General features: G+C 35.2%; 1 non-coding gene across 1 annotated transcript; it reads left to right on the forward strand.

Annotated features, from left to right (window-relative positions):
- The first annotated feature begins 1,223 nt into the window (after window positions 1–1,223).
- On the forward strand, window positions 1,224–1,296 carry TRNAV-UAC. The gene has a single exon. It is a non-coding gene; the product is annotated as a tRNA-Val (tRNA).
- The last annotated feature ends 22,786 nt before the right edge of the window (window positions 1,297–24,082 follow it).

Below are 24,082 nucleotides of genomic sequence, written 5' to 3' on the forward strand. Positions count from 1 at the left end.
AATTATACCATACTATAAACAAACTCTAATAAAACTACATGAAATATCTCTTTGTTTGACCTTTTTTTTTCGTTTTCTCCATTTTTAAATTTCAGATGTAATAGAGTGCTATATTTTGCATGAAGTAAAATATCTCAAACTGCATATCAATATAAAAATTTCAATAACTTACAAATATTCTTTCACACATGAACATTGTATTACATTGTAAATGAAAAATTTAACTTAAACAACAATAAAAAAGAAAAAAATTTCCTACTTCTAACTTGAATCAAAATTTAGAAGAGATCAAGAATAGGAATCAAACAAGAAGGAAGAAGAATAGAAATGTACATCCAACGCTTCATGATTGTTATTTATAGATTAGTTTAACTATAAAGAAGGGAGTTCAAGAGACATGTTTTTAAATGGAGAATACAAATAAATGAAGGTTTTTTTGGTAACCTTTGCAATATAATTAAATAAATGTGATAGAAGTTTTTATGTTTTTTATAACTTATGAAATGTAAATAATAAATACAAAAAATGAAAGAAAAAATTCAAAAAAAATACAAAAAAAATAAATATAAATGGAGGCCATAGAGAGGTGCCACGTCACCTCTTCTATGGTTCTCCTTTATATATATATATATATATATATATATATATATATATATATATATATATATCTTCTTGGTATTTGATTTGAAGAATTATTATCATTAATGGTTGTATAAAACTTAGAAGGATGATAGCTAGTAGATCCATAGTTAGACAATGCATGTGGCCTTCCAAGATCGTTGTCTAGCATTGACCTACTCCACTTACGAATTTCATAGTAAATGAAATATATGTTTTATCGAGATAGAAGTTAAATTTTTTTATATTTTTTACCTAGCAGGCAAAGATTTATGTTCATGAAAAGATTGCTCATTCGGATAGATGATTTTAGTAAGAATATGTGCATATTTATTATTTGCTTCGTTGAATATAGAACCTAATATAATTCTAAGTTGGATTCAATCTGCATATGATGTTTAATTCCTTGGTCAACTGTAATTCATGTAGTAAAGCAAGGAATTCCACTTAAATAATAGAAATGAAATTAAGATGTTTGCAAAAATCGAATATCAGCTACCAGTATAGTTTCGAGTCATGAAATTATTCGTGCGGACAATGAAAAACTTCATATTCTATACTTTATATGTTGATTTTTAAGAGGGCTTAAGACGAAAATATACGGAGTTGCTGTGTTGTAGTGGTTATCACGTTAGTCTTACACACTAAAGGTTCCCAATTCGATCCTGGGCAGCAACATCTATAGTTTTTTTTTTTTTATTAAGTGATAAAAATTTTGGTAGGGAGAAAATGGAAAGTTACAAGATTCCTTTTAGCTCTTTAGTTTGGGTTTGGCTTGTATCATAAGGAACTAGGAGCAAATAGAACACTTTTTAAGAGTATCAAACCGTCTCATAAATCATAAATACATGAATTTGATGAATTCAATTATTTTTAATGAAAAGAGATTCATTGGCTTGTATGAATTTCTCTTTTTACATGACTAATCCTCCCACGAATTAATAAGGATCCAATAATTCTACTATTGAATCAAGAATCTACTCATGGGACAGAAACCTTGACCTAATGAGAAATATTTTTTGCTATTTCTGTTAGTATTTTTTGTTGAAGTACTATTGTAGTTGTATTCATTTGACTATCGTTGTTTTGGTGGAATTTGATACGAAAATATGAATTTAACATTTTGTGGTGAAGAAGATGATCAGAGGAGGGAGATTTTGGTCAGCAAATATTATAGCAGTAGATTTAAAAATTGACAAAGTTTTACACAAAACTTGAATTGCCATAACAATACAAAGAAAACAAAATTAGGCGCCCCAAAATATGTAGAGGAAAAAGGGATAAGGAAAAGGAAAAGGAACCGATAGTCTTTGAAAACAACCTTAAGATACTTGATTGTGATATTTTTATTTGAACCAAAAATTTGTGAAAAATAATCTTTCTACCTTCGGGGGTAAGGTTACCCAGGCAAGTATGCCAAAACACCTCTTTTTCAAAACTATTTTGTCAAATACTTAAAAGTTTTAAAAAATTGGTCAAATACCCACATAATTCCACCTCACCACCAACTTTTTCAACTTAACAATTTTAGCCCCAACTTTTATAATAATTTACTTTAACCCAATACTTTCAACTTAATAAATTCACCCACAAGTTTTTAATAATACACTTCAACTCACTCCATCATCCACCATTATATATACAAAAATATCTAGTTTTTTCCAAAAATATTAAAAAAAAATTCAAAAGCTAAAATTAGAAAGTGGTTATTTTTTCCTCCAAAAAGCTATGATTTCAGCCACTTTTCCACCGTTATTTTCCGCTGATCAGCTGTAAATCAGTCCACAAACATCATAAGCTTGTCCATTGCATCCATTGTTACCCCATTTATTTCCTATCTTCTCAAACACATTTTTCTACCATTGTTAAAAAGCTTTAAATCATTCACATTATTCAAAACCACTTTAGAAAGTGCATTACAACACCTTAGCGACTCCAAGTTCATTTATATATTCCATAAACCCAACAATCATTGATTAGAAGCAATATTTATAATTTCAAGTTTTTGTACGGACATCTGCGCAACCATTGACCTATCATCGTCAGTCATAGACTGTTCATACAACCCGACATAGACCGTAAGCATAATCTACCGTCGATCAAAACTTAATTCTACGATGTCTATTGCCGAATTTATTTTGATTTCTGGTGATTTCATGGAAGAATGGGTGGAGACTCCCAAATGTTGAAAATGAAGATCATTTACCAAGGTGACAATTTTCATTCCTATTTGTCGCAACAGTTCGTACGATGAATTCATTGCAAGCGTAATGCAGAGCAAAAATCTAGATTGCGCGCTGAGCGACGTAGTTATTAGTTATCTAATGTATTCAAGGGAAAAGGTGAATCCTACGATCATAAATAGCGATGTACGTGTACTGACGTACATAATGGATGCTAATGTAAATGGCTTTAGGCCTATTTTGAGGATAAATATGGTTAAGAAGTCCTTTGAAGGACCGTTGAACTCATTAATACCCCTACCGCGGTGCCCAGCAGTCGACGATGATTTGATAGATGATGATTTGAATAATTATGAGAACGGTGGCGATCATCCAATTAATATGGAAGATGATTCTATGCATCTGGAAGACTTTTCATCGAGCTCGCAAGATGATGAAGAAGACCGTGGAACGACATCACAACCAAGACTTTCTTCTCTGACGAAACCAATTTCTATTGTGATCAAACATTCACTGATAAAAAAGAGATAAAAATGCTACTAGATGCAGCAGCGACGAGGTAGTCTTTTGATTATTATATGGAGAAGAGCTGCACGAAATTGATTAAGATGAAATGCTTATCTCATGGTTGTGGCTGGTTGTTGCGGGGAAAATTGTATGGCACCTTGGATAGATTTTGCATATACAAGTATGTTGGGTTGCACACGTGCGGTGTTGAACACGCCACCCACAGGAAAAAAAAGTCTCATCCGAATTAATTGCTTCAGTATGCGTAAATCATTTTCGGGATGGTAAGAGTCCAACCATAAGAGAAATTCAAAGGACTGTGTTTAAGGAGTTGCGTTGCAACGCAAGCTATTGAATGTGTTGGAAAGGAAGTGTAATTGCAAAAAACATCATTCGCGGACATCGAAGCACGGATATGCTTGCTTGCCGGCTTTTTTCCACATGGTGGAGTTATTGAATCTCGGGTCTTCTTACTCTATCATGGTAAATAGGATGGATGGATCATTCATTTACTACTTTTTAGCATTCAGAGCTTGCATATGGGGAAATGCCCATATGATAAAGGTAATTGCCGTTGATGGCACACATTTGTATGGCAAGTACGAGGGAGTTCTGCAGAGTGCCGTTGCATAAAATACTAAAAATCATATCTTTTCGATTGTCTTTTGTGTCGTCGATAAAGAGAATGATGCTTCTTAGACCTTCTTCTTCCAGAAGCTAAAGTCTATCGTAGAAGATGAACCGGATCTATGTGTCATCTCCGATAGGCACATTAGCATCACCAATGCCTTCTCCCATGTATACAGTCGTGCACATCACGGACTTTACATGAGGCACCTCGCTGAAAATCTTTGCATAAATCAACATTACGGAGAACATCTTTATCTATTCTATGCTATGACAAAGGCTTATTCCTTTGATGATTTTAGCGATAATTTTGCAGAATTGAAAAGTAATTGCCCCGAGGTAGCACATGTCCTTGAAAATGTGCTTGGTTTTGAAAAATGGAGTAGAGCACACTTTCTAGAAAATAGGTACGACGTGATGACCACTAACATTGCGAGTCGCTCAACTCAATTTTGATGGATGAACGGGAGTACCCATGTCGTACATATTCAATTCAATTGCTAGAAAATTTGGTGAAAAGTTTAGGGAGTGGCATGCCTTTGTCGATGGTAAAGAGAACATATTTGTGCCTTATGCGAAAAGGATCCTAAGGGATAATAAGAGTGCAAGCTATTCCTTGTATGTGAGTAATCTAAATGGGGTTCTCGACCAGTATACGGTGTTCGTCAATGACGTTACTTCTAAGGTTAAACTCTTGGAGAGGATTTGTTCTTGTCGGAAATTTGACTTAGTGAAAATGCCGTGTGAACATGTTATGGCAGCTTTGCAAGAAAAGTATGATGATGGCGAAGGTTATGATAACTTCATCTACGACTACTCTTCACTAATTTATGAAGCTGAAAGTTACCTTCTCGCATACTCGAAAGCAATTAACGTTGTCCCTCCGGATGCCGAATGAACTGTGCCACGAGAATTGCTAGACACTAAAATTTCTCCCCTTACGATCCCAAAATCTGAAGGAAGAAATTCAAACACACTAAGGGCGTCGGTGAGACACTCAAGTCCAAAAGGAGGAATAAGTGTTCAAAATATAAGAAATCCGGGCACAAAAGAACCACGTGTAGAATGGCCATCAAATCATAGATAGGCTTTTTTTTTAGCTTCAGTTGTATAGCTACTATTTTGATCGCTAAATGTGCATTTTTGTAGATTTTAACCTTTAGTTGTAATAGACTTAAATCATTGTCTACGATAGACTATGTAATGTCTATGGTGTATATTTCCCAAGGTCTACAAAATATTATATATTGGTTATATTATTGGTCATCTTACACGCTATCTTGGTCATTTTCCTACCTTATCTCTCCAAGCAATGAAATGAATCATTGTTTCCCTTGTTTTCCATTCCCATTTAATAAAAAGCTGTACAAAATATCTGTTCACGAGAAAAACTGCTAGTATACGCAAACGAAGTATTTTCTCTTCTCACACACGTCGACCTACCATAGTGTGGATATATGAACAGACTCCATCTATAGGTCTATAAGTACAATCCCTCTTTCTATGTAACCCTTCACTTGTCCATAAACCGAAAATATCAAAAACCCTCTTCTTCTTCTTCTTCTTCTTCTTCTTCACCAAAAACTGAAATCATGCCTGGTTGCAGAATTCTCCTTCGCCCAATCAGATGAGTTCCACCTCGAACATATGATCTGCTATTGCTTTGAAATAACTTTGACCGTCTTTTCTACATCCTGGGAAAACATCGACGGTACTTGGAGAGTGAGCTTCGACGAATTGCTCGCTTCCTTCGAGCAATTCTGGAGCGTCTTGGAATGGACAGCAATGACTACATCACCCCCCACCATCCCCATAATTTTGTTTACTTTTTTATTTTAGTTAATATTTTTAACTTTTTTTGGTTAGTTCATTGCTGAAGAAACTTTCTTTGTAGGATTTTGTTAGAAGAAAACTTCTTCTATTTTTCCCTTTTTACTGTAAATATTATTATGTAATGCAATGAACAAGTTTAATATAAGTATGTTTCAGTTTGTTTTTACATTATGTTTACCATCTTTGTTCTGATCCCTTATTTTTTGTATGTGGCGGTTATTCTTCTGTACAGATAAAAACTCGAATCAAATATGTATACCTTGTTCAATTTACAGTACTGTAGCTTGACTAATTTCCTGAGAGTAACAGTTAATATATAGTCTATCGTCGATTGTATACACAGTATTTCCTCGACTTCACACATTAGTCGATCGTAGACTATGTAAATTGATGGGTTATCGGTTAAATTAAAACAAATAATAACAGATTATTAAAAAATAATTTAATTAAAAAAGATTTAAATAGATTATTATGTGTTTTGTGGCTGATGGAAGAAAGTAATTAAATTAAAAATAATTTAAATAGATAATCACACGTTTTGGGACATGTGGAAGAAAATAATTAAATTAAAAATAAATTTAAATAGATAATTATATATTTTGGGGCTGGTGGAGTAAAATAATTAAATATAAGATGATTTAAATGAATAATCATATGTTTTAGGGCTGGTAGAAGAAAAATAATTAAATTAAAAATAATTTAAATAGATAATCACATGTTTTGGGGCTGGTGGAAGAAAGTAATTTAATTAAAAAAGATTTAAATAGATAATCTTGGAGTGGTGGTGACACTTAATAGACCGTCGTAGATCATGACCTATGTCAGCCATCAATTAGTTTGGTTTACCGTAGACTTACACCTTTAGTAGTGCATTGATTGATATCATGATTATGCATAGACCACGGTGATCTATGTACACTATTATAGACCATCACTTGGATGTAGTTAACAAATGAATAAATAAATTGAAAATAAATATAGTGTGGATTTCTACACATGTGAAGGAGTGTAAACAAGTCACATAATCATATTAAAGCTTAAACAAATTTGGGGGGGGGGGGGGGGGGGATGAATTAAGAAGTGTGTGAATGGGTAGTGGTTGAATGTTCAATATCCTAAGAGTAATATCTGTCAAAGCACAAGTATGTATTGAGGATGATGATTGTTCTACCACTATTAATTCCACACACTCTTTTGATTTAGGGGTGGTAATAGAAGGAGTATGTGGAATATGTAGTCATCAAATACAATACATATCCTCAAAACATACTTATGCTTTGACAAATATTACTCTTATGATATTGAACATTCAACCACTACCCATCCATACTCCTTAATTCACCCCCCTAATTTGTTTAAGCTCTAATATGATTATGTGACTTGTTTACATTCCTTGACATGTGTAGAAATCCACACTACATTTATTTTTAATTTGTTTATTCATTTTTAACTACATCCAAGTGATGGTCTATAACAGTGTACATAGATCACCGTGGTCTACGCAAAATCATGATATCAATCGATGCACTACTAAAGGTATAAGTCTCCGGTAGACCAGACTAATCGATGACTGACATAGGTCATGATCTATGACGGTCTATTAAGTGTCACCACCACTCCAAGATTATCTATTTAAATCTTTTTTAATTAAATTACTTTCTTCCACCAGCCCCAAAATATGTGATTGTCTATTTAAATCATTTTTAATTTAATTATTTTCTTTCACCAACCTTAAAATGTGATTAGCTATTTAAATCATTTTTAATTTACTTATTCATTTTTAACTACATCCAAGTGATGGTCTTTAGAAGTGTACATAGATCACCGTAGTCTACGCATAATCAGGATATCAATCGATGCACTACTAAAGGTATAAGTCTACGATAGACCAGACTAATCGATAGCTGACATAGGTCATGTTCTACAACGGTCTATTAAGTGTCACCATCAGTTCAAAAAAGAAAAATTACTTTTCCAATGGTAATAAACGGCTACTTTTGTCAGCCATCAGTGTTAGCACTTCGTTTTTACTTCATATATAAGATGTCCATCCCTCATTATTTATTTCATTCACTTTGTTTGTTTTTAAAAATTCTACAATGTCGCAAACATCTCAAACATCCAATTCTAAAAATGCTCTAATTTATCATTATGGGAATACGGTTGTCTTAAGGACGTCACGCACAGATTCAAATCCAGGTCGCAAATTTTATAATTGTACAATTACGAAGGTGAGGTGTGTTTTTTTATTTAAAAGTTAAGTTAGTCATTTTGTAATTATTATTTATTTTCCTAGGATAATGACACATGCTCGTTTGTTAAATGGCTTGATGAGCTATCACCTCCAACCAGTCTATCAAGGTTTCGTTCGGGACTGGAGACATCAAATTTTCAAGGCTTGACAAAATTTAATATACTACAAAGGCTCCAACAATGCGAAGAAAATAAAGATTTTCTCATGACTTTATTCAAAGAAGCCGAAGAATAGAGGGATCACTTTAAACTATTGCTACATGACACCCAAATAGAGAGGGATCAACTAAAACAAAAATTGATTTTGGCCAAAGAAAGGGAGAATGTCCTAAAAATAATGTTATGTGCTAAATGCTAGTATTCGTTCTTTGGAAAAGTGTAACATGGATGTAGTGATATTGAAGAACTAATAACAGTTATATTTTTCTGTAATGTTAATACTATTTTTGATAGAATCATAGTCGATTAAACAACACGCCAACTTAAATTCGACCAGCAGGGTAATGATACACTATGCATACGGTATATGAAATATTAAGTATACATTCTATGATATCAAGTATACACTGTACCAACTATGACCATACCCTTCATATTCAAATTTCATGCCATAAAGCAGTTTGATAGAAACATATTCAATGCAGAATCATAAGAAGTTTCATAAAATAAAAGAATAATCGTCATATCCTACCACCAGATCCTTCAACCTTCATATTTGTAAAATAAACAAAATTGTCATATCCTAATAACTCATCATTCAACAACACATTAAACGACTTAGGATTCAAATATTTTTTACCCTAAGTTCCTCATCAACACAAGTGTTACTGTTGATTTCATCAACAATGTCCATGATCACATCTTTTTGGTCAGCTTCAATTGCTTTTTCTCAACAGCTGCAACTGCTTCTTCATTCTCACCTTCTTCTCCTTCTTTTTCAGCATCTGCTGCAGCTGGTGCTTTTTCAGTTTCCTTTTCTTCCACACCTTCTTATTTTTCTTCACCTACAGTAGCTGTTTCTTCCTCAACTTCTTCTTTTCGTTCACCTGCTACTTCTTTCTCAACTTCTTCTTTGTCATCTTTGTCAGCTTCTTTTTCATCAATTTTTTCTTTTTCCTTGCATTCTTGTTCATCTATTGCCGCTTCTTCTTTTGCTTCCATAGCTGCTACTTTTCCACCTTCTTCTTGGCTCTTATCTTCTTCCATTTCTTCTTCTTCATCCTTTTTTTTTTCTTCTTCTGTTATAACAGAGGCTAACTCATCTATTTTGCTCTTTTTTTCTCCTTCTTCATTTCTCTCCAATTCATGACGGTCCACATGCACTGTATCATCATATTACAAATTTTTACTGATATTTAAAGATAACAATTCATTAACAACATCAATTATTGAATGAAGTTACCTCGCTCGTATTGCCGCTCATCCTTTTTTTTTTCTTCATTCTTTTTTCTCTAATATAGGCAGCAATATCCAACACTCCTTCCTCAAGCGTAGCAACACGCTTATGAAGATCCCTAGGGGATAAGTTTCCCATTGCATCTTTGGAGGTGCTCGGAGAATTATCATCACCAACGCGTACTCCAACGGGGTTACCACCCAAATCTCCGTCATCATCACTGTCCTCATTTAAAGTAAGGACAATCACCCCTTCTAACTCTTTCTTCAATCCATCAAGGACGTTATTCTTTACCTCATACATATATGGCTCAAATGTAATCATGTAATCCATTTTTGTCTCACGAATAGTAGGGATGATGCATGGGTGCACGTTCTACAAACTATCAATTAACGATTACATAACATTCGATACAACGGTAATATTAGAAAATTAGTTCATAACTCGGTAACTTTTCCTTTATACTTGAATGAGTCGCCTTCGATTATCTTGTCACTTTTTGTAATGTTCCATCTGAGGATGCAGGGAATGAGAAAGGGCTCATCCATTGATTTTCCAGTAAATTCTCCAAGATGAGGAAAAACCTCTTAGATCCAAATCTATAAGCAGTACAACAGTGAAAAAAATAAATCTGAGTCTATGACAGAGTATAAATAAAATGAGAATCTACGATAAACTCACTAAAGGGTTTATGGTAGATACCATAAATGCCTAAGGAAATCCGAATAGAGCATAGGATGCCTTCTGCTTCTCATCAAATACTTCCTTCTACTTCTTCGGGTCACTTTTCCTTTTTAGATAGTCCATGGTCAGTTGAAATGTCTCTTTTCCCCACGGATACTTCTCGAAGAAACTCAAAGAATCGACCATTTGAATCAGTTTTGTGTCGACAACCTTCGTCGAATCTTTGGCAAGCAACATAGTGTGCAAGAACCATAGTAGACAGCACTTGAACTTCTGGTCCTCATTCAACTTATTCCCTCTTATCAGGTGTAACAAGTTGGCCATCGTGATGTTTTTGCTTTTCATCACCTTAAAACAAAAATTGTTCTCCTTTGCTAACACCTTCTTCATTTTTGATTCACTAGGGTATGATGGGCAGTTCAGCCCCGTGATCAAACAAAACTCTTTCAATCCAAAACAGGAAGGCTTGTTGTTAGTGAAGAACTACATCTCATGATGCATCTTATCGTTCTTGAAGCGTTGTAATAACAAATAATGGACCAACTACCTATTGAACTTGAGATGTTCCGGCAGGTGTCTCAGGTGTCCAAAACAGGACCGCTTGAATCTTTTCTTCAATTCTTGGTCGATAAAAACTTGCTTAAATTCTTGATAAACAACCATTCTTGATCTGATCGATATCTTTTTTGGAAAATATCCGACCTCGTCAATTATCGTTCAAAGGTCATACCACTCCACAGAAATACAACTTGAAAGATATGACATAGAAAAGGAATTATTATCCCCATCATCACTATTTCTCCCATTCCCTTTCTCTCTTCACTGTCACAACTAACACTCTGCTTGGTAACATCTTCACTAGAATCGACGTAGTTGCTTATCTCCTTTAACTTTGAATCTGATTTGGACACCGACTCTTTAATTTTCTTTCTTTTTGAGACATTTCCAACTGTCTCAACTCTTATTTTTCTACTGCTACCAGCAGTATCCGCTTTCCATTTAGGACTGATGTTTTTTTATCCATTTTCAACACAATCCACACCTGAAGAACAAATCTCCCATTTTCAGTACATAGACCACAAGTCTATCAACAGAAATAACTCAATGCTCAAATGAAAACCCCCAAAAAATTAACAAACACCCCACCATTAAACAGTTCACTACACAAACATATAATAACTGAACCAAAATCCAATATTCAATATCAAAACACAACAATTGCTAAAAATCAAACTAGTGAACCTAATAAAACTAATTAGCTATTAATATTTCAATTATCACTATTTTAGCAATCATGTTTTAAAAGAATTTGATACGTCTGAAAATTAATTTCAATCTAGGGCTTTCTCATTTCATAGTCCACGGGTCTACGAACAGAAACATGTCGTTGTTCAAATCAAAATGCCAAAATAACTCTTCAAACAATAATTATTCCACCATGTAACAGTTCGTTGCAAAAAAAAAACCACAACTAAACCAAAACACCAAATTTAAAATATTTTTTTCCTACATTACTACGAATCGATTAGCAAAAAAAGCTATTTAAATTGGATCTAGAAATAATCAAAACTTGATTTTAACTAACCTTGTGAAGAAACAATGACCCCTTAGCAGCTGGAGAAGAAGACGAAACGAAAATGACATTTTTGGGAGAAATAGTTCAAAAGCAGGAGTTGGGAATTGAAGAGGAGAGAGAGAGGTTTTTCTTTTATATTAAAATAAGTGGAGGGTGTTCGGTGTATTATATTAAATTTGTAAAGTTGTAAAAATAATGAATTAGTCCCTTGGCCCACTTGTGGGCTACACTTTTTCCACTTTTTTCCACTTTTTACACCCTAAACCTAAAAAATAAATCAAAAAAAAAATTAAGTGGGTATTTGGCAAATTAGTTTTGGAAGGTGCCTTCTCTACCAATTATTCCCAGGTTACCCCCACCCGCTCCTCAAACCCCACTTGTGGGACTACATGGGGTATGTTGTCGTTGTCATTTTTCTATAAGATTTTAATAGGGGCGGACCTACATATGTTTGTTGGGTGCTCCGGCACCCACTAAACTCGACGCAGAATAGGTAAACTTATATAAAAATATACAAAAATAGGTATATATATATAAAAGCACCCACTAAAACAAAAGTTGGTTGGTTGCATTGGCATTTAAGTTGACTTTAATGTTTATTTTTTTATTTTTTAAAATTTTTAAGCACCCACTATCCTTAAATCCTAGGTCTACCATTGGATTTTAAGGCTCTGATATTTGATTGCCGGTTAGAGTATGTCATGTGGGTATTAGTAATGCATGACTTAGTTATTCATGTATTAGTTATTTCATCTTCTACCCTTTCTAAAATTATACAGAGATTCACTTATAACCTATGCATGTATTAAATATGCTTAATTATAATTAGACCGATAATCAAACACTCTGCTACGTACTCAATGTGTTGAATTTTATGCATTACATCTAAAATACTACCACATAGTACTAATAATGTTGATTGTACTACATAAATAATTTATTTTCTAATCAACAACTACCCTTAGCGTTTCTCTGAGAAAATGAGAATGTTAAAACAAAAACATAAAGAAACTTGTTGGCCTCAATTATAGGAGAAGACTAGAGTTCTTCATTATAGGAAAATGTTCTCTTTCTGCCTTCTTTAAAATTTCTAACATGCCAATTATTTTCTCCTTTTTTGCTGATATGTAATTTTAAATTTTTATTGGTTTAATTTTTCATATCAAAGAGTCCCGAAGATTTAGATGCACGTATCTCTAATCGGTTGGAGCAGTCAAATTGTGTTTAATGAACATATTTTCCATCAAAGTGGATGTGTCTTGCGATCTACTATATTTTCCATCAATTTTGATTTTTAGGCATTGCAGTTTCGCACGTACTCTTTTTGTCAAAAAAATAAGTGACATTTTAATGAAAATTATTGTTTTGGGATGGAGAAAGATCTCCCTCTGTCCATTTTTAATTATTTGTCCAGTATATTAAAAATAGTTCAAAAATTTTACTTTTTCACTTTGAAAATAAAATGATAAGTTATCATTTTGTGTTTATTTTTACTCTTTTTATTAAATGTTATTCATTTCTCAACACTTAAAATGACTTATAATTAATATGAGATATACTAAAATTATCCTTTTATTTATTAGTATTTTTTAAGAGGTGTGTTAGTGTCAAGCTAAACATGGACGAATAAAGATAGACGGGAGAGTAGTAAGTAGTCGATCAGGCTCATAACTCTTACAGGGATTTGATAGTAACAGGTCTAAAATAATCTAATAATGAACTTAAAAATGACACCTCAATTTTCCAAATTCTCATGCATGGCAATGGTTTTCCCTATGTCGTGGGCTATGTATATGTGAAGCATAGATATTTACGCCAGTCTTTGGAACTCTATTAATTTCAGGCATTTTTTCCTCAAGAAAAAAAAGAAGTTTTCAATATTTGAACTTTGTTGTCAAATGTCAAGCTTTGTAGGTATGGATCTCAGAACCAAAATAAGTCATTTTTAAAATCAATTCAACAAAATAATATATTTTTTAAAACTTTACCAAACTAGTATAAACGTGGTTCCCAAAAACGTATAATACTTTAAAAAAAGTTAACAGACCAAAAAGAGTTATGGATGACGTTAAAATAGGAATCGTTACTGTCAGTAACGTTTTTTTACATAAAACATTACTATCAGTAACGTTTTCGACATAAAACATTACTGTGAGTAATGAGACTTTGCAACTTTGCCACATCAGAATCTTTGTACATCGTTAAATTAGTTACTACCAATTACGTTTTACCTTTAAAATGTTACTTCAAGTAACGATCTATCAAATCAACTCTAACTCTGTGGTGTCAGAATTTTTGACATTAAAGTCGTTATCTGTAGTCACTTTTTAAGATAAAAATGTTACTATGGGTAATGATTCTATCGAATCAAATCACGGACCTGCAAAGTTGGAATCTTGGTGATTGATTGTAAGACCCCGCAAAATCTTTAGATTAATTCAATCCTCTAAGCTTGTTAAGGGGTCCTAGACTTAGAATATTCTAGCTAAGTATTCAGACTTGGTGTCATTCTAGCCTTCGAAATTTGACGATCTTATTTCAAGGTCTTTACGTCCTTTATAGGTGAATATTTAGGTTGATTCATTATCAGGAATGTTCGTAGGTGTTTCCAGACAAGTTTTGGATTTTTTGGACTTTGTTTGAAGCTCCTTTGGAATCCTAAAACAGTGGATCAACGCGATCTTCACGCGCCGCATCGACTATCGCGTTGATAAATATTTTTCCCAACTCCCAGCATCAATTTTTAGTGAGTCGACGAGGACTCGACGCGATGCATTAGGTATCACGTCGCTACCAATGATGCGGCACGTCGGTCTGTGCGTCGATGTTGTAGTTTTCAGTCATTAAAAAACCGCGTCCTTGGGGGTATTTGGGCCTTTTTGCCTCAACCTTCAGTCCCTAAAACATAAAATTTATCACCTTATAGATCAATTAAAGTCATTTTTTCTCAAAATTGCTCAAGAATAAAATCCTAAAAGATTCAATTTCAAATCAAGAACTCAAGATTCCACCATCAAGTTTTAGAAATTCCTTAACTAAGGTATGCGAAGTGTTCATCCAAGGGTCCCTTCCACCCTTGGAGTCCAAGAAACTATTTTTAGACCTCAAGTATATGAATTCCATGTTGGGTTTTATAATGTCCATGTTTAAAATGATTAATTGGGTTTCAAATCCATGTTTCATGATCAATTTTATGTGGGGTTAATTGATTTATATGTGTTACCATGTGAAATCATGCGAAAGCCTTCAAATGGTGAATTTAATATTGAAATTGTGTGCTCACATATTGATTAGTACGATGTGCATAATTTATGCCTTTCAAGTGATTGATGAATTAAATATATGAGTTGAATAGTAAAGTTATATCATGTTAGCATATGTTTAAGTTCATGAAATGCAAGTGTTTGTTAAAATGCCCCAATGAATGAAGAATGATCAAATGCTTAGTTTACATGTTTCAAGTTTATGCCATGTCTTTTATTTTGTGCTATGAGTCCTGGGGCTAGTTGTACCCGACAATTTAGCTAATTGTTTAGAGCCATGGTCAGTCATAGTACATTGTAGTTATGTCACTATTAGTATTAATATCAGTCAGTTATGAAACTCAGGAAAAACTCAGTAGACTCAATATTCTTCCAGTCTAGTTCAGTACTCTGTCCAGACCTCAGTAAATTCAATCAACTAACAAAATTTAGTAGTTTCCGTCAGTCAACAAAACTCAGTGTACCATATTAGGTTCAATTAAACAACAATATCAGTAACAACTCAGTCCAACCTAGTATAAAATAGAAATCAATTCAGTGTCTATCCAATTAGGAGTAGGATTCAGCACCGAGTTAACCTAGGGATGGGGGCATTCCTGCCAGCAGAGGGTTTAACCCTTAGTAGCAATTCCTGTGTTACAGAACTACATAGCCAGCGTAGGTTGAGATATCTTTCTACCAGATATATAAGGTTTGATATATCTCGTTTGAGTTATCCTACCAGCGAGGTTTGACGGAAGAGCTTTCTGTCAGATAGGATTAACTCACGATTTGTCCTTACCCGTGGCACGATATTGACACCCTTCCAACTGGGGTTACAGGTTAGACCCCAATCAGTTTAAAGAGGGGGATTTCAGTTAGATGATTATCTCCCACCGTCTTAGTTCCAGTCTCAGTCTTAGAATAGAACTCAGTTTAGTTCTACAGATTCAGGACTATCATACATAGTCACTCAGCTCAGTACGAAACTCAGTATGGTTACACAATATTCAGAACTGTTAGATACAGTCATTCAGATAATAAGTAATACAGTATTCATATACTCAAATATCGGTTATCAGTATTCAGATTCAGTAATCAGTATTTGCACAATCTCAGTTACAATCTATATATTTATGCATGTACTCTTACGTAGTCATACATATGTTATTTAGTTATTATTATGTATGCATATGAACCCATGCATTTCATCCTACCTCACTAATCATACCAATACTATCACGCCTCAAATTCTATTGGGGCGGACTGGCACCTGTAACCGAGGAGGCCCAGGAGAACCAACTCATAACCTTATACTTCCCATGCATACCTCTATGACAACCCGAAATTTGAATAGCATCATGTCGTATATAAAAGAAAATAATCACTTGTATAAGATCGAGCACACATATATATATGTATATACAATACTTGGCTGTTAGAGCTATCACGTCTATTAACAAAATACCACCTTGACTATACATTAGGTCTACAAAGCCTCTAGACAATACACAGAGTTTAACTAAGGTCGGGACATACCCCGCCATAAAGCTAACTTCTATACAATACCAAAAGTGATTGGATATGACACGAAAAGCCCCGAAGCAAACTAGAGCTCACCAAAAGCAACTGGATATCCTGGCTCCTACTTGTGTGGTGTATGAGCTGAGGTACCTGTGCCTGCAGCATGAAATGTAGGTCCCCCGTGGGGGACGTCAGTACGAAATATGTACTGAGTATGTAAAGCTGTAGATAATCACATATGATATAGGAGCTCAATAGAAATAAAAAACAAGTGAATAAATCGTAATAGGACTGGACCACACTTACTAGAACTTGTGACAACCTATACATTGTATTTATTCAATCACGTTACCTTCGTTCTTATCATCTTTGTAATCATTACTGTATTGTACTGTGACTATTAGGCTGCCTGTAGTACATATCAACTGGGATCGACCCATGATAGGCTTATGCCCCTGGGATACCACCCATAAACACATAAATAGGGATCGACCCATGATAGGCTTATGCCCCTAGGATACCACCCGATAAGAGAGAACTTTCATCACTTAGTTTAATTAATCTTTAAGATTGTTATTTCGGTCGCCACCGCATTTTTGATACTTTGGAACAATGATACATCAATAAGAGACATATAAATAGACCATCAATGCAATAACAATGAAGTAAGAACTCATTGGCACATCAATGAAGTGTTTTGGAGTCATCAATGCCATAACAATGAAGTAGGAACTTATTGGTATATCAATGAAATGTTTTGGAGTCATTAATAGCACATGGATCTTGTTTGAGTAACCGGATACCTTCTGACATTCATTAGTGCAATAAACATGTAAGATTTGAAAAACAAGTAAGCATTGGAATGTCTTGACATCTTATAGGGTGGAAACAAGTTCATTGGTAACGTAGGACATCATACAAAACCATTATGGATCACATGTTACTGAATAACTTTGGAAACTTTATTAATAGAACAATTGTTCACTTTTATGCCAAAGATATGGTATAGAGTATGCTTTACATACCTGACTGTCAACCTTCAATACTAGTCCCAAATGGACTTCCCATCTTTTCGGATTACTTATCTACAATGAACATATATAGCAATCTAGTATTAGCAACCAAACGTCACAATTCAATTATTTGAATTTGCCAAACTAGTGGTTAAGTAGTAAGCCTTAATTACACAATAAAGGGTGTCACTTTAACCCTCTTATACTCCAATTACATTCACATGCCATGCATATTCATATAACATCCTTCAATACCAAGTTTGGATTCATTTATCCTTCCAACCAATCCATTAAACCAAATTGAGCCATAGACATAAATAATCATTAATTCAATAGTGTATCACCATATCCACCTTCCATAACTCAATTACCATATTCACCTTCCATAATTCAATACAACCAAACCATGCAAAATAGTTCATAACCCTATTTTCATCACCTTTCAATAAAAACCAATACATATAATCCTCTATCACATATATACATATGAAAAAGATCAAAGGCAAACAATATTCATACCTTACAATTCACCTCTTGATTATGCAATCCTTTTTGCATAAATAATAGGTGCTGTTCGAAGCTCTCGAGATGACAAATACAGTTATCGGATTACTTTGAAATTTCTATGGTTGAATCAAAAGTAATTTAAAGGTGAAATTTGGCTAGGGTTTGTTCTTTCTAAATGATTGATGATGAAAATGAGTTTTTTAACTCATATACATGTATATATACACATATTCCCGTCCATAATATAATAGGAAATGACCAAAATGCCTTTAAAATTTAAATAATGTCAAATCTGTCCTTTGGTGGACTGTTTTGATAAGCTAAAGTAGATCGACCATAACTCTTTGCTCCAATATTGGATTTGGGTGAAATTAGTATCGTTGGAAGAATAATTCAATGGGCTTTCATTTCATATAAAGTAGGCCACCCAGTTCATCCTATACAAGGAGTTATGGTCATTTGAAGTTGACCCTAAAAATCTGTTTTGATAAGCTGAAGTAAAACAAGTATAACTCCTTACTCAGACGTTGGATTTGGATGAAACCAATTGAATTGGAAATAAGACTCAAATATCTTTCTTTTCGTAGGTCGCAGCTCTCCCAGTTCACTATATTAAGGGATTTATGATCATTTGAAGTTGACCTAAAAATTCGGCTGGCCTCAGTAGTTTGTGTGCAGGAAATTTTCCTGCACATTTACTATTTCCAAATATCCCGGCCACCATTTTATAGTTTCGAACGTGCTCGATTATATCCAAAACCTATCCGTTTTTAGAAATCTTTATATCATTGGAAAGCTTTTTCAATAACTTTCACATGGAATCATCGACGGGCAAATTCCGGTATAAATAAAATAAAAAAATTAATTTCATATAAATAAGACCAATACACGTACTTGAATGCGCCAATACACATACTTGAATATGGGGTGTTACAAATACATTCAAAGTACTGATGTATGGTTTTCTTTGTGCTATGATGTCTTATATCATAGGTTCAGAGCCACGGGCACCAGAGCACCGTTAGCAGTTCAGATTCTCATGTTTCAGAGTAGTAGTGAGTCCTCATCGTTTGAAAACATGCTTATTATTTATAGTACTTCAGTTTTATTTTAGTAGATGGAGTTGGGGGCTTGTCCTATCAACTCCATAGTTCAGACAGTTAGAGGCTTTTCAGACTAGAGTATTTTTAGATAGTTGTTCAGTTTTTCAGTACTTATATTCAGTTTTGGTATTTTGGTACCGTATTTAGATTTATCTGCAGATTTGAACCTTATGGCATATGTTTTCGCCTATTTTCGCAATCATTATAGTATTTATTACACAATTATTACAATAGGTACTAGTGATGGGTTAGATTGTGGTCCTTCAGGATTGTTAGCACTGTGTAGCATCCGGAGTACAGACTCGTGGTGTTACAAACTTAGTATCAAAGCCTAAGGTTCAACAGTATTTTAGGAAGTCTGAAATCCGTATCTAGTAGAGTCTTGTGCATGAGTGTGTTACGCGCCACACTTATGGACAAGAGGCTATGAGATGTTTTAGGAAAAGTTTCCCTTCTTTCAGTATTCATGTTATACGAGTGAGCATGAGCTTCAGTTACACTCTTTTTCTAATCCTAGCTTCTCTTCCATTTATAGAATATGCCTTTAAAGAGGACTCAGGGAAGAGGAACGGGAGACCAGTCAGTCCCTCATCCCATCCATCCAGATCCTTTGGGCTAGGATATCTCCCACGCGGAGTTCAGAGCAGCCTTCACCATCCTAGCTTTTTCTGTAGCAACCCAGAATGAACGTCCAACTACGGTTTCAGCTAACCCAATTACTAATACTGCTACTTCCAGGATTCGTGACTTCACCCAAATGAACCCTCCATTGTTTATCGGGTCTAAGTTAGATGAGGACTCTCAGGAATTTCTTGATCAAGTGCAGAAGGTTACCGATATCATGGGGGTGACTACTATTGAGAGAACTTAGTTGGTCACATATTAGTTACAGGATGTGTCTCACTCATGGTTCAAGTAGTTGAAGGCAAAGAGGGTCATAGATGTAGGGCCCATAGAGTGAGAGAAGTTTGTCACTACTTTTATTGATAGGTTCTTCCCTCTAGAGTTGAGGGAAGCAAAAGTTTTAGAGTTTATAAACCTGAATCAGGGCAATATGACAGTGCAGGAGTATTCTCTTAAGTTTACTTAGCTGTCTAGAGATGCCCCGCATGTTGTGGCAAATAACATATCTAAGATGAGTAAGTTTGATCTAGAGTGTCTAACAATGTGGTTAAAGAGTGCAGGACCGTAATGCTGATAAAGGAGATGGACATATCTAGGCTTATGGTCCATGCTCAACAGATAGAGAAGGCCAAGAATAAAGAGAAGAAGAGGGAGAGCTTGAGAGAGAGAGGACAAATAGTTTTAGTTTTGCTCAGCCTAAGTCAGAGGGTGGGAATCGTTCTCAATTTCACCCAAAATCCTTAGTTCCAGCTCCATCCTTAGCTAGTGCTCTGGTGCCAAAATTCAGATATGGCAATAGAGATAGGACATCAGACCCTAAGCCCCAGTGTTAGCAGTGCCCAAACCAATCCCCTTTGCCAAAAGTGTTGTAGAAACTACTAGGGTATCTACAGAGCTGGCAGTAATGTGTATTTTGGATATGGAAAGTCAAGATACAAAGTTAGACAGTGTCCTCAGGTGGGTTCGCAGAGTCGGTATACCCATTCCACAACTCAGTCCAGTCATCCAAATCAGCATGGTGCCTCATCCAGTGCCACAAGTGAGCAACACCCAACCAGACTCTATGCTCTTCAGTTCTGATAGGATCAGGAAAGTTCTCCTGATGTGGTCACTGGTATGTTATGAGTTTTCCATTTGAATGTTTATGCTTTGCTAGAAATAAGAGCTTTCTTATCTTTTGTTACTCCTTATATAACAGTTAATTTTGGAGTCAGTCCTAAAATTCTAGCAGAGTCTTTCTTGGTCTCCACCCCAGTAGGTGAATCCATTATAGCCCGACGGGTATACAAGAACTATCCAACTATAGTAACTTATAAAGTCACATCAGTAGACTTATTCGAATTAGAGATGATTGATTTTAATATCATTCTCGGCATAAATTGGCTTCATTCCTGCTATGCCTTAGTCGAATACAGAAAAAAATTGTCTAGTTTTAATTTCTAAATGAACCTGTCCTAGAGTGGAGGGGTAGTACTTCAGCACTTAGGGGAAGCTTGTTTCTTACCTTTGGGATAGAAAAATAATATCAAAGGGGTATGTATACCATCTCGTTTGAGTCCAGGACTCTAGTTCTGAAACCCTTACTCTTGAATCAGTATCAGTAGCATGTGAATTCCCAGATGTGTTTCCCGAAGATCTTCCAGGAGTTCCTCCCGAAAGGGAAATTAATTTCGGAATTGATCTCCTTCTAGATACTCAGCCCATATCTATTCCTCCATACAAAATGACACCTACAGAACTCAAAAAATTACAAAAATAGTTAAAGAATCTCCTAGATAAGGGATTCATCAGAGCTAGTGTGTCCCTGTGGGGCGCACTAGTTTTATTTATGCGTAAGAAATATGGTTCCCTCAGAATATGTATAGATTACCGTTAGTTTAATAAAGTTATGGTCAAGAACAAGTATTCACTTCCCAGAATCGATGACTTATTTTTACTAACTTCAGGGTGCTAGCTATTTCTTTAAGATAAACCTCAGATTAGACTATCATCAGCTCAGAGTCAGGGAATATGACATCTCAAAAATAGCTTTCAGAACTCGGTATAGTCACTTTGAACTTTTAGTCATGTCCTTTGGTATTACCAATGCCCCAGCAGCCTTCATGGACTTGATGAACCGTGTGTTCAAGAAGTACTTTGACATGTTCTTCATAGTTTTCATAGATGATATTATTGTTTACTCCCATAGTAAACACGATCATGTAGACCATCTCAGAATAATTTTACAAACTCTCAGAAACCATAAGCTATTTGCCAATTCAGTAAGAGCGAATTTTAGCTAAGGTCAGTACCATTCCTTGGCTATATCGTTTCCGGTGATGGCATTTGAGTTGATCCCCAAAAGATTGAGGCAGTGAGAAACTGGCCCCGACCCATCTCTCAATTAGATATCAGGAGTTTCTTAGGTTTGGTTAGCTATTAACGATGGTTTGTTGAGGGATTTTTATCTATTACATCCCCTATGTCCAGATTGACTCAGAAGAAAGTCAAGTTCCAGTGGTCAGGTTCTTGTAAGAAGAGTTTTCAGGAGTTGAAGAATCGACTTACTACAACTCTAATTTTGACCCTACCAGATAGTGTCGATGGATTTGTTGTGTATTATGATGCTTTTAGAGTTGGATTGGATTGTGTTTTAATGCAGAGAGATAAGGTCATAGCCTACGCCTCTAGATAGCTTAAGCCCCATGAGAAGAACTATCCTACTCATGATCTTGAGTTAGGAGCAGTAGTGTTTGCCTTAAAGATTTGGAGGCACTATTTGTATAGTGTATACGTTGATGTGTTCACTAATCATAACAGCCTGCATTATGTGTTCTCTCAGAAAGACCTAAACCTTCATCAGAGAAAGTGGTTGAAGTTTTTTAAAGACTATGACATGAGAGTTCTGTATCATCTGGGCAAGGCCAACGTAGTGGCCGACTCCCTCAGTATAATGTCTATGGGTAGTGTTGCTCATGTGGAGGACAGTAAGAAGTAGTTAGCTCAGGAAGTCCATCAGTTAACCCGGCTAGGTGTCCACTTAGTCGATTCAGCAGAAGGTAGTGTATGGGTGCAGAGTAGTTCAAAATCATCCCTAGTTTCAAAAGTAAAGGAAAAGCAGGATGAGGATCCTAGTCTAGTCAAGTTGAAAGAATCAGTCAGAGATTAGAAAGTTGAGGTTTTCTCCCAAGGAGGAGATGGTGTGCTGCATTGTCAGGGCCGACTATGTGTTCCAGGTGTAGATGTTGAGGTAGCAAATTCTTGCAGAAGCACATAGTGCGCATTACTCTATTCATCCAAGGGCCACTAATATGAACCATGATCTGTGGGAGATCTATTGGTGGAGTGGGATAAAAAGAGATATTACAGAATTTGTGACTAAGTACTCAACATTTTAGCAGGTTAAGATTGAGCATTAGAAGCCTAGTGGGTCCATGCAGGAGTTCAGCATTCCCACCTGAAAATGGGAAGAAGTGAACATGGACTTTGTGATGGGTTTGCCTCGTACTCATTGTTAGCATGATTCAGTTTGGATAATTGTAGGAAGGATGACCAAATCAGCTTATTTCATTCTAGTCCATACCTCCTATTCAGTCGAGGATTATGCCAAACTCTATATTAGGGAGTTGGTCAGATTGCAAGATATTTCGTAGTCCATTATCTCAGATAGAGGTACCCAGTTCACCTTTCATTTCTGGAAAGCATTCTAAAAGAGTCTTGGTACCCGAGTTTATTTTAGTATAGCCTTCCATCTTCAGATAGATGGTCAAGCAGAAAGGACCATCCAGACCTTAAAAGATATGTTGTAAGCATGCACGTTATATTTTAAAGGTAGTTGGGATGACCATTTGCCTTTGATTAAGTTTGCATATTTGAGGCACTTTATGGGAGAGGTGTAGATCTCCCATTGATTGGATTAAAGTGGGTAAGGTCGCAGTGGTAGGTCCTGACTTGGTATTTGGTACCTAATAAAAAGCCCAGTTGATCAGGAAAAGACTTAAGATAGATCATAGCCAGCAAAAATCGTACACAGATGTGTGCAAAAAGGATCTCGAGTTCGAGATTAATGACTATGTGTACTTGAAAATCTCTCCTATGAAAGGGGTGAAGAGATTTGGCAAGAAGGGAAAACTCAAACCCTGATATGTCAGTCCTTACTGAATTCTCAGCCATTTTAGAAAGGCAACTTACGAGCTTGAGTTGCCTTCAGATCTATCTTCAGTGCATCCAGTGTTCCACGTCTCCTTGATAAAGAAATGCATAGGTGACCCAGCAGTCGTGGTCCCTGTAGAGGGCATAGATATTCAGAACAACCTCTCTTATGAAGATATTCCAGTCGAAATCCTTGACTATCAGATTCATAGACTGAGGAACAAAGAAGTTCCTCTAGTCAAAGTTCTTTGGCGGAATCAG

This window comes from Capsicum annuum, chromosome 10 (assembly GCF_002878395.1).
Source record: "Capsicum annuum cultivar UCD-10X-F1 chromosome 10, UCD10Xv1.1, whole genome shotgun sequence".
NCBI classification, from domain to species: Eukaryota; Viridiplantae; Streptophyta; class Magnoliopsida; order Solanales; family Solanaceae; genus Capsicum; species Capsicum annuum.